At 48.0% G+C, this 13,396-nt stretch overlaps 1 protein-coding gene across 2 annotated transcripts in view; it reads right to left on the bottom strand.

The window, feature by feature from the left end:
* The window catches only part of SYN2 (synapsin II), a 434,838-nt gene that overhangs the window by 172,564 nt on the left and 248,878 nt on the right, over positions 1-13,396 (bottom strand). The gene's annotated exons all lie outside the window — the stretch shown is intronic.

Here is a 13,396-nt window from a genome sequence, read left to right as displayed (position 1 = left end):
GCATGTGCATAAAGTGCAGCACAGATTCATCTCCACTACGACCCCACAGCACTGGTCACTACTGAGCATGTGCATAAAGTGCAGCACAGATTCATATCCACTATAATTCCACAGCACTGGTCACTACTGAGCATGTACATAAAGTGCAGCACAGATTCATCTCCACTATAATTCCACAGCACTGGTCACTACTGAGCCTGTACATAAAGTGCAGCACAGATTCATCTCATCTACGACTCCACAGCACTGGTCACTACTGAGCATGTACATAAAGTGCAGCACAGATTCATCTCCACTACGACCCCACAGCACTGGTCACTACTGATCATGTACATAAAGTGCAGCACAGATTCATCTCCACTACGACCCCACAGCACTGGTCACTACTGATCATGTACATAAAGTGCAGCACAGATTCATCTCCACTACGACCCCACAGCACTGGTCACTACTGAGCGTGTACATAAAGTGCATCACAGATTCATCTCCACTACGACCCCACAGCACTGGTCACTACTGATCATGTACATAAAGTGCAGCACAGATTCATCTCCACTACGACCCCACAGCACTGGTCACTACTGAGCGTGTACATAAAGTGCAGCACAGATTCATCTCCACTACGACCCCACAGCACTGGTCACTACTGAGCATGTACATAAAGTGCATCACAGATTCATCTCAGCTACAACTCCACAGCACTGGTCACTACTGAGCATGTGCATAAAGTGCAGCACTGATTCATCTCAGCTACAACTCCACAGCACTGGTCACTACTGAGCCTGTACATAAAGTGCAGCACAGATTCATCTCATCTACGACTCCACAGCACTGGTCACTACTGAGCATGTACATAAAGTGCAGCACAGATTCATCTCCACTACGACCCCACAGCACTGGTCACTACTGATCATGTACATAAAGTGCAGCACAGATTCATCTCCACTACGACCCCACAGCACTGGTCACTACTGAGCCTGTACATAAAGTGCAGCACAGATTCATCTCAGCTACAACTCCACAGCACTGGTCACTACTGAGCATGTGCATAAAGTGCAGCACTGATTCATCTCAGCTACAACTCCACAGCACTGGTCACTACTGAGCCTGTACATAAAGTGCAGCACTGATTCATCTCATCTACGACTCCACAGAACTGGTCACTACTGAGCATGTGCATAAAAGGGAGCACAGATTCATCTCCACTACGACTCCACAGCAGTGGTCACTACTGAGCCTGTACATAACGTGCAGCACAGATTCATCTCCACTACGACTCCACAGCACTGGTCACTACTGAGCCTGTACATAAAGTGCAGCACAGATTTATCTCCACTATAATTCCACAGCACTGGTCACTACTGATCATGTGCATAAAGTGCAGCACAGATTCTTCTCATCTACGACTCCACAGCACTACATCTACACTGCCCTGGGGCTACAGTTCCACCTGTGGGGAGCTACACCATCTTGGCTGCAACACACCACCAGCCCCAGAGGACCTGCACGCAGCGTCGGCCTAACATCTCACTTGCCGAACACCACAAGTGGCGTCACAAACTATTTATTCAAACCATTACATTCCCCCATTACTTGGGCGCCCAAGGCCACGGACCGGGTCACTGCTGCTGTGACGCGTCCCGCTGACACCGGCCCGATACCGAGTACCCCACAGCCCTGGGAGGGCGACCCAAGTGTGGAGATGAATCTGTGCTGCACTTTATGTACATATGCTGTGGGGTCGTAGATTCATCCCCACTACGACCCCACAGCACTGGTCAATTAATGAGCATGTGCATAAAGTGCAGCACAGGTTCATCCCCACTACGACTCCACAGCACTGGTCACATAAAGTGCAGCACAGATTCATCTCCACTACGACCCCACAGCACTGGTCACTACTGATCATGTACATAAAGTGCAGCACAGATTCATCTCCACTACGACCCCACAGCACTGGTCACTACTGAGCGTGTACATAAAGTGCAGCACAGATTCATCTCCACTACGACCCCACAGCACTGGTCACTACTGATCATGTACATAAAGTGCAGCACAGATTCATTTCATCTACGACCCCACAGCACTGGTCACTACTGAGCATGTGCATAAAGTGCAGCAGCACAGATTCATCTCCACTACGACCCCACAGCACTGGTCACTACTGAGCCTGTACATAAAGAGCAGCACAGATTCATCTCAGCTACAACTCCACAGCACTGGTCACTACTGAGCATGTGCATAAAGTGCAGCACTGATTCATCTCAGCTACAACTCCACAGCACTGGTCACTACTGAGCCTGTACATAAAGTGCAGCACTGATTCATCTCATCTACGACTCCACAGAACTGGTCACTACTGAGCATGTGCATAAAGGGGAGCACAGATTCATCTCCACTACGAATCCACAGCAGTGGTCACTACTGAGCCTGTACATAACGTGCAGCACAGATTCATCTCCACTACGACTCCACAGCACTGGTCACTACTGAGCCTGTACATAAAGTGCAGCACAGATTTATCTCCACTATAATTCCACAGCACTGGTCACTACTGATCATGTGCATAAAGTGCAGCACAGATTCTTCTCATCTACGACTCCACAGCACTTGTCACTACTGAGCATGTACATAAAGTGCAGCACAGATTCATCTCATCTACGACTCCACAGCACTGGTCACTACTGAGCATGTGCATAAAGTGCAGCACAGATTCATCTCCACTACGACCCCACAGCACTGGTCACTACTGAGCCTGTACATAAAGTGCAGGACAGATTCATCTCCACTACGACTCCACAGCACTGGTCACTACTGAGCATGCGCATAAAGTGCAGCACAGATTCATCTCCACTACGACTCCACAGCACTGGTCACTACTGAGCCTGTACATAAAGTGCAGCACAGATTCATCTCCACTATAATTCCACAGCACTGGTCACTACTGAGCATGTACATAAAGTGCAGCACAGATTCATCTCCACTACAACTCCACAGCACTGGTCACTACAGAGCCTGTACATAAAGTGTAGCACAGATTCATCTCATCTACGACCCCACAGCACTGGTCACTACAGAGCCTGTACATAAAGTGCAGCACAGATTCATCTCCACTACGACCCCACAGCACTGGTCACTACTGAGCGTGTACATAAAGTGCAGCACAGATTCATCTCCACTACGACCCCACAGCACTGGTCACTACTGAGCATGTACATAAAGTGCAGCACAGATTCATCTCCACTACGACCCCACAGCACTGGTCACTACTGAGCGTGTACATAAAGTGCAGCACAGATTCATCTCCACTACGACCCCACAGCACTGGTCACTACTGAGCATGTACATAAAGTGCAGCACAGATTCATTTCATCTACGACCCCACAGCACTGGTCACTACTGAGCATGTGCATAAAGTGCAGCAGCACAGATTCATCCCCACTACGACTCCACAGCACAGAGTCACTACTGAGCCTGTACATAAAGTGCAGCACAGATTCATCCCCACTACGACCCCACAGCACTAGTCAATTAATGAGCATGTGCATAAAGTGCAGCACAGGTTCATCCCCACTACGACTCCACAGCACTGGTCACTACTGAGCATGTACATAAGGTGCAGCACAAATTCATCTCCACTACGACTCCACAGCACTGGTCACTACTGAGCATGTGCATAAAGTGCAGCACAGATTCATCTCCACAGTTGGGTCGCCCTCCCAGGGCTGTGGGGTACTCGGTATCGGGCCGGTGTCAGCGGGACGCGTCACAGCAGCAGTGACCTGGTCCGTGGCCTTGGGCGCCCAAGTAATGGGGGAATGTAATGGTTTGAATGAATAGTTTGTGACGCCACCTGTGGTGTTCGGCAAGTGAGATGTTAGGCCGACGCTGCATGCAGGTCCTCTGGGGCTGGTGGTGTGTTGCAGCCAAGATGGTGTAGCTCCCCACAGGTGGAGCTGTAGCCCCAGGGCAGTGTAGATGTAGGGGGAAGAGAAGAGGCGCAGGCGGTGTGGAAGCTGGTACCCAGATATAGCGGTGTTGAGTGTGTTGGCGCAGGAATCAATGGAGGATACCAGGGCTTGTAGTTCCAAAGCTTTACTCACAGACTGTAGTACACACAGGTGCCTGCCTCCGTACCGTGTCCTCCGGGTCAGGGACTCAGGCAACCTCCAGGCAAGATGGAATGCTCCCTTCCCACACTCCGCCAACATGTGCCTTTCTGAACGTCTCCTCTATAGCGCCTTTTAGTGTGAAGATCTCCTAGTACTGAGTTACACTGGAGTTCCTCCTATCAGATGTTCCCAAGAACTCTACTTGTATGGCAGACAGCTGTAGCCTGCTTCGGGGACTCCCTTACTCCTGAGTCCCGGCTCTCTATACGTGTTGCTGTTGTGCCCCCAAGTCTTAGATGGGAGTAGTGCATTTACAGCCCACTACTCCACCGGTGTCTGCTGCAGAACCGTTAGTGTCCATACAACCTCGGGGACCGGGCCCCGGCCTCGCGCTTAGAACTTCTAGGCAGGGTTCTCTCCTAACCCACGTCCTCTGTGTTCTCTTCTACTCCTTCGTTCCGTACTTGTCTTTCTTTCCTATGGAAGCTTAGGTTTCAGTTCTACGTCTTTCTCCTTCTTTACTTTCCCGTGCCAGCTGGCTCAGGTCACTGAGGCAGCTGCAGCACTCCTTCCTCCATCCCTTCTTCCAGGGATCCCCACTCCTCTCTGAGTGGCTTCCTTCCCGACTGCCCTACTGACTGACCTCCCATCAGACTGACCTGTAATCCTAAACCTCCCCGCTCTTTTATGTATTCTCAACTCCACCCACCTCCCAGCACGATTAGTGTTCCAAGCAGGGAACCACCAAAGGTGCTCTGCTACTCTCTAAGCAAGGAGCCGCAATGTGGTTTGCTGAACTACTCTGTTGTGTGGGGTGCGAGTGTTGGAGCGTGGTTAGGAGCTCCCACCTTACCTGGATGGTGGGGTATCACACCTCAGGAGGAGGTGCAGAACCTCTGTGGTGACTGAGCCTCAGGGGCGCCACATACCCCCCCGTTAAACACAGCACGTCCGCGGGCTGCAAGGCAAACAAAGTTGACAATACAGGGACATACAAAATTTTTGCAATACTGAATAAAGATTTCTTATACTAAACTTCCCAATATGAGAGGCACTCATTCTTGAACGTTGCAAACAATTCTTAATTAACTATCTAAAATCCTAAGTCAAAAGTGCAATTTTCAATACAAGACGTAATTCAAAGTGCTATCATCTGTTACTCACTATCACTTCAGTATTCTTCATCAACACATTTCTTCATCATCTTTCCTTTTTCACATTTTCTACTTTTCTGTCATCAGCTCAAAGTGATATTCACCATCTACATTTTCAACTCTTTATTCTTTATTCAAATCTCTCATTTCTCTGTCAAAACATTTCTTAATTCTATATAAAAGCCATTTACTCTCATAAGACACATCATCATATACTTCACATTAAAACTTTTCAATAATTCTTGTAAAAGCTGGACACCGCTCCCAGCCGGGATCTCTTGCAGTGTCCTTTGATTGGAGTCTTGCTCCACAAGAGGTAGACGTTATCTTCGCAAAGTGTCTATGTAAAACCAAGAGAGGGCACCATGATCTCCACAGTTCTAATTGAAGAAACGCTGCCAATCAAAACAGGGCAACACTGGAAAACAAAATCTGGAACATAATAGGAAAAACAAAGGCACAACTGTGCAACTAAATCCTCCTGGGTAACAAAAGTTGGTTATTTTGCAGGTTACAAGTGGTGGTCCCCTCCTGGGGTTCTGTAAGCTGCTGATTGGGAACTGCTACCAGATAAAAAGAATGCTTGTGCAGTCCTCAGGTACTCTTCCTGCAGTGGAGTGAAGCTTGAGGTCTTCTGTACCTTTGGTACATCTTGGCACTTGGGGGCAGTAGGTGGTTTCTGCCTGCAGGTCTGGATGAGATCCTCCGGGACTCGCCTAATATTCATGGTGTACCAGCCTCTCAGTCCTTCATGTCCAGTGAAGGTCACGTGATCTCCCGGGCTCAGGTTCCTGGCAGGGTGCCCCTTTCTCAGATGTGGCTCTACATCCCGCCGGTTAAAGAACAGATTGGAGATTCGGCTAGGGTCATGGATAAAGCCGAACCCCCTCTCATGGTTCACGTTCAGGACGTGGCCCCAACCTGCTGCATCTCTGGGACCATAATGACCGGCACGGACCCGCTCCTTCCGGTCCAAATCTGGGCCTAGAACTGCTAGCCGGCGCTGCTCCCTCTTCCGGTGTTCAGCTGCCAGTTGATGGATGGTAGCTTGACAACTAGCCCAGTTCTCCTCATCCTCCCGTTCCTCCCAGGACCGCTCCAGACTGGTTTGGTACTGCGGCGCCACATTCAGGGGTTCCTGTTAAGAGCTCATTTTCTGCTCCACCAATTGAGAGTTCTCCTTCCGTTCTCCCTCTGGTGGTGACAGGAGGTAGTGAGGTTGGTTTAATTTGTAGTGATCTGCCACCTGGTGAGGAAGATAACGATTGGATACTGGAGTATCAGACTGGATATAAGACAGCCGACGCCCTATCCTGGTTCTGGTGATTCAGTCTGCTTCTCAGGTCTTGGGCTCAGCTCTGTTCCAGTCTTCTCAAGTTAAGTTTGTTTTTGCTAATGTTCACACTTGTTCTTGTTGGTCAATTCAGTTTTTTGTGTGGTCAGCCAGCCAGGCTGGGCTGTGCTGAATTTCCACTCTTATTTATCTGTATTTGCCAAATTGCCTTTTTTTGTCCCTTATTAGATTGGCCTCTTTTTGCTCTGTCTCAGAATATTTCAGAGTGCTGATATAGTGGGAGAAGTCTAGTGACTTCAGGGTTAATTTTGCTATCAGTTGTGTTGGACATTTTGGTAGGGGTTTTGGCAGATTGCAGACAGTGTCTTTCCTTTCCTGTACTTTCTAGTTAGTTTGGCCCCATCGTTTGCTCAGCCAATTTTCCTGCCTTTGTTTGTGTTTTCATCTTGTTTCACCGTCAATACATGTGGGGGGGCTGTCTTTCCTTTGGGGTCTGCTCTGGGGCAGTTAGTTTTCCTCTTTTCCTGCTTTAGGCTTATTTAGCTCTCCGGTTGTGACGAGGAGCCTAGGACCACCGTAGGAACGCTCCACGACTGCTGCTAGTTGTGTGTTAGGATCAGGGGTCTGCAGTCTGCATAGTTACCAACCTCTTTGGTTTTCTGAGACTTAGCTTGTGTTGTTTTTTATTTTCTCCTCGGCGACCCGTTCATAACAGGTTCCGGTGTTTCCCCCCGAGGACAGGCATCCCAGTCCCAGACCAGATGTAGCACGACCTTGCCAGCCGCTGCAACCGCGGTACACCCCAGGGCCTTCCCAGGTGTAGGGGCATCAAACGTACCTGGGGCCTCCCGGCAGTGTGGTCTCTGCTCCAGTGCAGGCATGGGGGCAGTGGACGCCGTTCGGTGGGACACCGGGGATAGCGGTGGAGTTAACGGCAGCCCCGGGTCCGCAGGGGTCTCTGTAGGGACCTGCGCGGCCGCGTCAGGTCCGGACGGGGGCTTCTGTTATGAATGAGTCACCGAGGAGGAAAAAACAAAAAGCAAGCTAAGCCCAGAAAACCGGAGAGGTTGGTAACTAGCGGATTGCAGACCCCTGATCCTATCCACAACAACTAGCAGTAGCCGTGGAGCGTACCTACGGTGGTCCTAGACGCCTCGTCACGGCCGGAGAACTAAATAAGCCTAAAGAAAGAAAGGGAGTACTGATATAGTCTTTTTGAAGCCTAGCGTCTTCAGGGCTTTTTTCCCTATCAGTCTGTTGGCTCTTGTTTTGATAGGGTTTTGGCGGATAGCAGACAGCAACTTTTCTATCCTGTCCTATTTAGTTAGCTTGGGCCCCATCATTTGCTGAGCCTATCTTTCTATCTGTGTGAGTGTTTTTTCATCTTGCTTCACCGTCATTATATGTTGGGGGCTGCCTATTGCTTTGGGGTCTGCTCTGGGGCAGTTTAGATTTCCCTTTGTCTTTAGGCTATTTAGTTCTCCGGCTGTGATCGAGGGGTCTAGGGCACCGTAGGAACCCCCCACGGCTACTGCTAGTTGTTGTTGATAGGTTCAGGGGTCTGCAATCCGATAGCTGCCAACTTCTCTGGTTTTCTGGACTTAGCTAGTAATTCTGTTTTTGCCTCCTACGGTGACTCATTCATAACAGAATCACCAGCCATACCGCAGATCCTAGGGTACTCAATAGCAGGAAAGAATTGTAAAGAAAAAAAAAAGTGTGTATATTATTTCCTCTATATCTCTGAGGCCGTAGGGGGAATTTTTTTTTCTCTCAATGGAGATAAAGCAATTCTGATCATGTGGAGCAGCTCGCTGCGGAAGTGTGGGGAATTTCCGCCTATCTTGCTCATTCACATGCTGCTGAACTAAAGATCCCTACTCCTTATGTGTTTTTTGGGGATCGGTCTAAATTTTTGAATTTCAAAAATAATTGTAAATTATTTTTTGCCTTAAAGCCTAACTCGTCAGGGAGCTCCGCGCAGCGGGTTAAAATTGTCATCTCTTTGCTGCGTGGCGATCCCCAGGATTGGGCGTTTTCTTTGAAACCAGATGATCCTATTCTGACTAATGTGAACGCATTTTTTCAAGCCTTGGGGTTGTTGTATGACGAACCTAATGCTATTGATCAGGCTCAAAAGACCCTGTTGGCATTGAGCCAGGGTCGAGATTCTGCAGAATTGTACTGTCAAAAATTTCGAAAGTGGGCGGTCCTTCCTACCTGGAATGATAATGCCTTGGCAGCTCTCTTTCGGAAGGGTTTGTCAGAAGCCGTAAAAGATACTATGGTGGGATTTCCTGTTCCCTCTGGTTTTGACGATTCTATGTCATTAGCCATTCAGGCTGATCGGCGTTTACGTGAACGCAGGACTGCATGAGAGGTGTTGCCACCTGTTGAACAAGTGTCTGAATCTATGCAATGTGATAGAGTTTTGTCCAGGGAGCAACGTCAGGAGTTCAGAAGGCGTAATAAGCTGTGTTTTTTTTGTGGAGATGCCTCGCATATTATTTCTGTCTGTACTAAACGAGAGAAACGTCTTGCACACACGTTTTCTGTGGGTGGTGTTCAACCTAAGTTTCTTCTGGCAATTACTCTGATCTGCTCCCTGTCCACATTTTCCGCGAAGGCTTTTGCGGATTAGGGAGCAGCCCTGAACCTAATGGACTTGGATTTTGCTAAACGTTGTGGATTTCCGATGATACCTCTGTGGACGCCTATCCCTTTGAGGGGGATTGATGCTACTCCTTTGGTGAAAAATAAACCTCAGTTTTGGACCCAGGTGGTAATGCGGGTCGCCCCAGACCATCAAGAAAATTGCAGATTTTTGGTGTTGCATAATTTGCATGATACCAGTGTTCTGGGGTTTCCCTGGTTGCAAATTCATAATCCAGTTTTGGATTGGAAATCTGTGTCTGTGGTGAGTTGGGGTTGTCGGTGTGCCCTTAGTGAGGCTCCGTTTTTTCCACCTCTCCTCAGTCGCATGATGTTCCTGACTATTTGGCGGACTTTTATGATATATTTAGTGAGAATGAGTCTGCGTCTTTGCCTCCTCATAGGAGTTATGACTGTGCAACTGAACTGAGCCCGGGGTGTAAATTTCCCAAGGGTCGGCTCTTCAATTTATCTGTACCCGAGCACGAGGCTATGCGATCCTATATTAAGGAGGCGTTGGAGAAGGGTCATATTAGACCATCCTCTTCACCCTTAGGTGCCGGGGTTTTTTTCGCGCCTAAAAAGGATGGTTCATTAAGGCCTTGTATTGATTATCGTGCCCTCAACAAAATTACTATTAAATATCAGTACCCATTACCCCTGATTTCGGATCTATTCTCCAGAGTTAAAGGTGCTTGATGGTTTACCAAGCTTGACCTCAGGGGGGCGTATAATCTTATCCGCATTAAGCATGGGGATGAATGGAAGACGGCGTTTAATACTCCGGAGGGACATTTTGAGTACCTGGTGGTGCCTTTTGGGCTCACTAAAGCCCCTTCTGTCTTCCAGTGCTTCATGAACGACATTTTCCGAGACTGTGGATAAATTTTTGATTATCTATCTGGATGATATTTTGATCTTCTCCAAGGATTGGGATTCTCATGTGGAACATGTTCGGACTGTGTTCCGGATCTTGAGGGAGAATTCCCTGTATGTCAAAGGATCGAAATGCCTTTTTGGGGTACAGAGGATTTCATTTTTGGGATTTATTTTGTCTCCGTCAACTATTGAAAAGGACTCGGCCAAGGTACAGGCCATTTATGATTAGGTTCAGCCCACTTCTTTGAAGGCCCTCCAGAAGTTTTTGGGTTTTGCTAATTTTTATCGGAAATTTATAGCAAAATTTTCTAGTATTGCCAAGCCATTGACTGATCTGACTAAGAAGCGTGCTGATGTGTTAAATTGGTCTCCGGAGGCTGTTTCTTCCTTTCAGGAGCTGAAGCGAAGATTCACTTCTGCCCCAGTTTTGCGGCAACCTGATGTCTCACTCCCGTTCCAGGTAGAGGTGGATGCTTCTGAGATTGGTGCAGGAGCTGTTTTGTCCCAAAAGGATCCTGTAACATCTAAAATGAATCCCTGTGCTTTCTTTTCCCGAAAGTGCTCTCCATCTGAACATAACTATGATGTGGGGAATCGGGAACTGTTAGCCATGAAATGGGCATTTGAGGAGTGGAGACATTGGTTGGAGGGAGCTAAACATCAAGTCGTGGTCCTCACTGACCACAAGAATTTGATTTACCTGGAGTCGGCCAAATGCTTGAACCCTAGACAGGCTAGGTGGGCCTTGTTTTTTACACGTTTTGATTTTGTGGTCTCTTTTCTTCCTGGCACTAAGAATGTCAAGGCTGACGCTCTCTCTAGGAGCTTCTTTGCTGATTCTCCTGTGGTGACCAAGCCTGCTACCATCTTAGGTGAAGGGGTAGTTCTTTCTGCCATCTCGCCCGATTTGAGACGTGCTCTGGAAGAGTTACAGGAGAACAAGCCTGAGCGTTGTCCCAGTGGAAAGTTGTATGTTCCTGACCAGTGGAAGAAGAGAGTGATGTCTGAAGTTCATTGCTCTGCATTGGCTGGTCATCCAGGTATTTTTGGTACTAGAGATCTGGTGAGTCGGTCTTTTTGGTGGTCCGCCTTGTCTCGTGATGTCAGGAATTTTGGGCAGTCCTGTGGGACTTGCTCCCGGTCTAAACCTTGTTCTCGCTCTAGTCGGTTGTTGATGCCTTTGCCGGTCCCCAGGAGGCCATGGACCCATATTTCAATGGATTTCATCTCTGATATGCCTGTCTCTCAGAGAATGACTGTTATTTGGGTGATTTGTGATAGGTTCTCTAAGATGGTTCATCTTGTACCACTCCCTAAGTTGCCATCTTCCTCTGAGTTGGTGCCCCTGTTTTTGCAACATGTGGTTCGCTTGCATGGGATTCCTGAGAACATTGTATCTGACAGAAGAGTTCAGTTTGTGTCTAGATTTTTGAGGACTTTCTGTTCCAAGCTGGGAATTCAGTTGTCCTTCTCCTCTGCTTTTCACCCTCAGACCAATGGGCAGACGGAGAGAACAAACCAGACCTTGGAGTCGTATTTGAGATGTTTTATTTCCGCTGATCAGGATGATTGGGTTTCATTTTTGCCCTTGGCCGAATTTGCTTTAAATAATAGAGCTAGTTCTGCCACTTTGATGTCACCTTTTTTTTGTAACTTTGGGTTTCATCCTCGATTTTCTTCAGGGCAGGTGGAGCCTTCGGCCTGCCCAGGTGTTGACACTGTGGTGGAGAGAATGCACCAGATCTGGGACCAAGTGGTGGATAAGTTATCTCTCTCCCAGGAAAAGGCCCAGTGGTTTTCCAACCGGCATAGGACCATTGGTCCCCAGTTTAAGGTTGGTGATATGGTTTGGTTATCATCAAAAAATATCGCTATGAAGGTGGCTTCTCCTAAGTTTAAGCCTAGATTTATTGGACCTTACAAGATTTTGGAGATTATTAATCCCGTCTCTTTTCGTTTGGCTCTTCCTGTCACATTTAAAATCCATAATGTGTTTCATAAGTCCTTGTTGAAGAGGTTTGTTGAACCAGTTGTTCCTGGGGTGGCACCTCCGGACCCTGAATTGGTTGAAGGTAACATGGAATATGAGGTAGAGAAGATACTGGATTCCCGTCTGGCTAGACGGAGACTCCAGTATTTGGTTAAGTGGAAGGGTTATGGTCAGGAGGATAATTCCTGGGTCTCTGCCTCTGATATTCATGCCAAAATATTGGTGCGTGCCTTTCATCGGGCTCACCCTGATCGCCCTGGTGGCATGGACGAGGGTTCGGTGACCCCTCCTCAAGGGGGAGGTACTGTTGTGAGTTAATTTTCCCCTTCACCATTGAGGTCTGATGAACTCCCTCTTCTGGTGAAGGAAGGTAGTGAGGCTGATTACCAAGCACCTGAGCAGGGTGATGATGACTGGGTGACTGGAATTGCTGACTGGATATAAGGCAGCCGACGCCCTTCTGCCTTGCTGGTGATCTCTCTGAAGGATTCTAGGAGACCAGTCTGATTCCTGCTCCTCAAAAGCTAAGTTTTCTGCTCTGCTTTTTGCATTTGTGTTTTGGTTTTGTTTTGCCTTGTTTGATTGTGTGAGTGTTTTTTCATCTTGCTTCACCGTCATTATATGTTGGGGGCTGCCTATTGCTTTGGGGTCTGCTATGGGGCAGTTTAGATTTCCCTTTGTCTTTAGGCTATTTAGTTCTCCGGCTGTGATCGAGGGGTCTAGGGCACCGTAGGAACCCCCCACGGCTACTGCTAGTTGTTGTTGATAGGTTCAGGGGTCTGCAATCCGATAGCTGCCAACTTCTCTGGTTTTCTGGACTTAGCTAGTATTTCTGTTTTTGCCTCCTACGGTGACTCATTCATAACACTGGGGTCAGAATCAGAGCGCTGAGGGATTTGCCCTAAATTCCATACCGGAGATCCCTTTAAGAGGGAAGATGTGCTTATGGGTTGGAGAATGTGTGATGAGTATATGGGCACGGGAGGGGGGGGATTCATTTCTGTCATGTGCTCTCTGCTCCTTTCTGGGGGGCAGACAATGGCTGGGAGCTTATGTTTCCGGGGATGCCAGATTTCTCCCACCCGGTCACTGTCTGCTGAGGTGTTGTCGTGGAGTGAAAAAACTGTTGCTCATAGCAACCAATCCCAGCTCAGCTTCTTTTAAACAGTTTTGTTTAAATGAAAGATGCTTCGTGATTTGGTTGGTGATACACACACACACATACATTCACTTTTATATATATAGATTTTAAGAGTTGGAGTAGATCCATTTTATACAGATTCCGCCTACAACAAAATGGACACCGACTCCGACT

The sequence above is a fragment of the Dendrobates tinctorius genome, unplaced genomic scaffold, assembly GCF_039654945.1.
Source record: "Dendrobates tinctorius isolate UK_male_01 unplaced genomic scaffold, ASM3965494v1 ptg000038l, whole genome shotgun sequence".
Lineage (NCBI taxonomy): Eukaryota > Metazoa > Chordata > Amphibia > Anura > Dendrobatidae > Dendrobates > Dendrobates tinctorius.
Note: the sequence above shows the minus strand (reverse complement) of the source record. Positions and strands in the feature narration are given on the sequence as shown.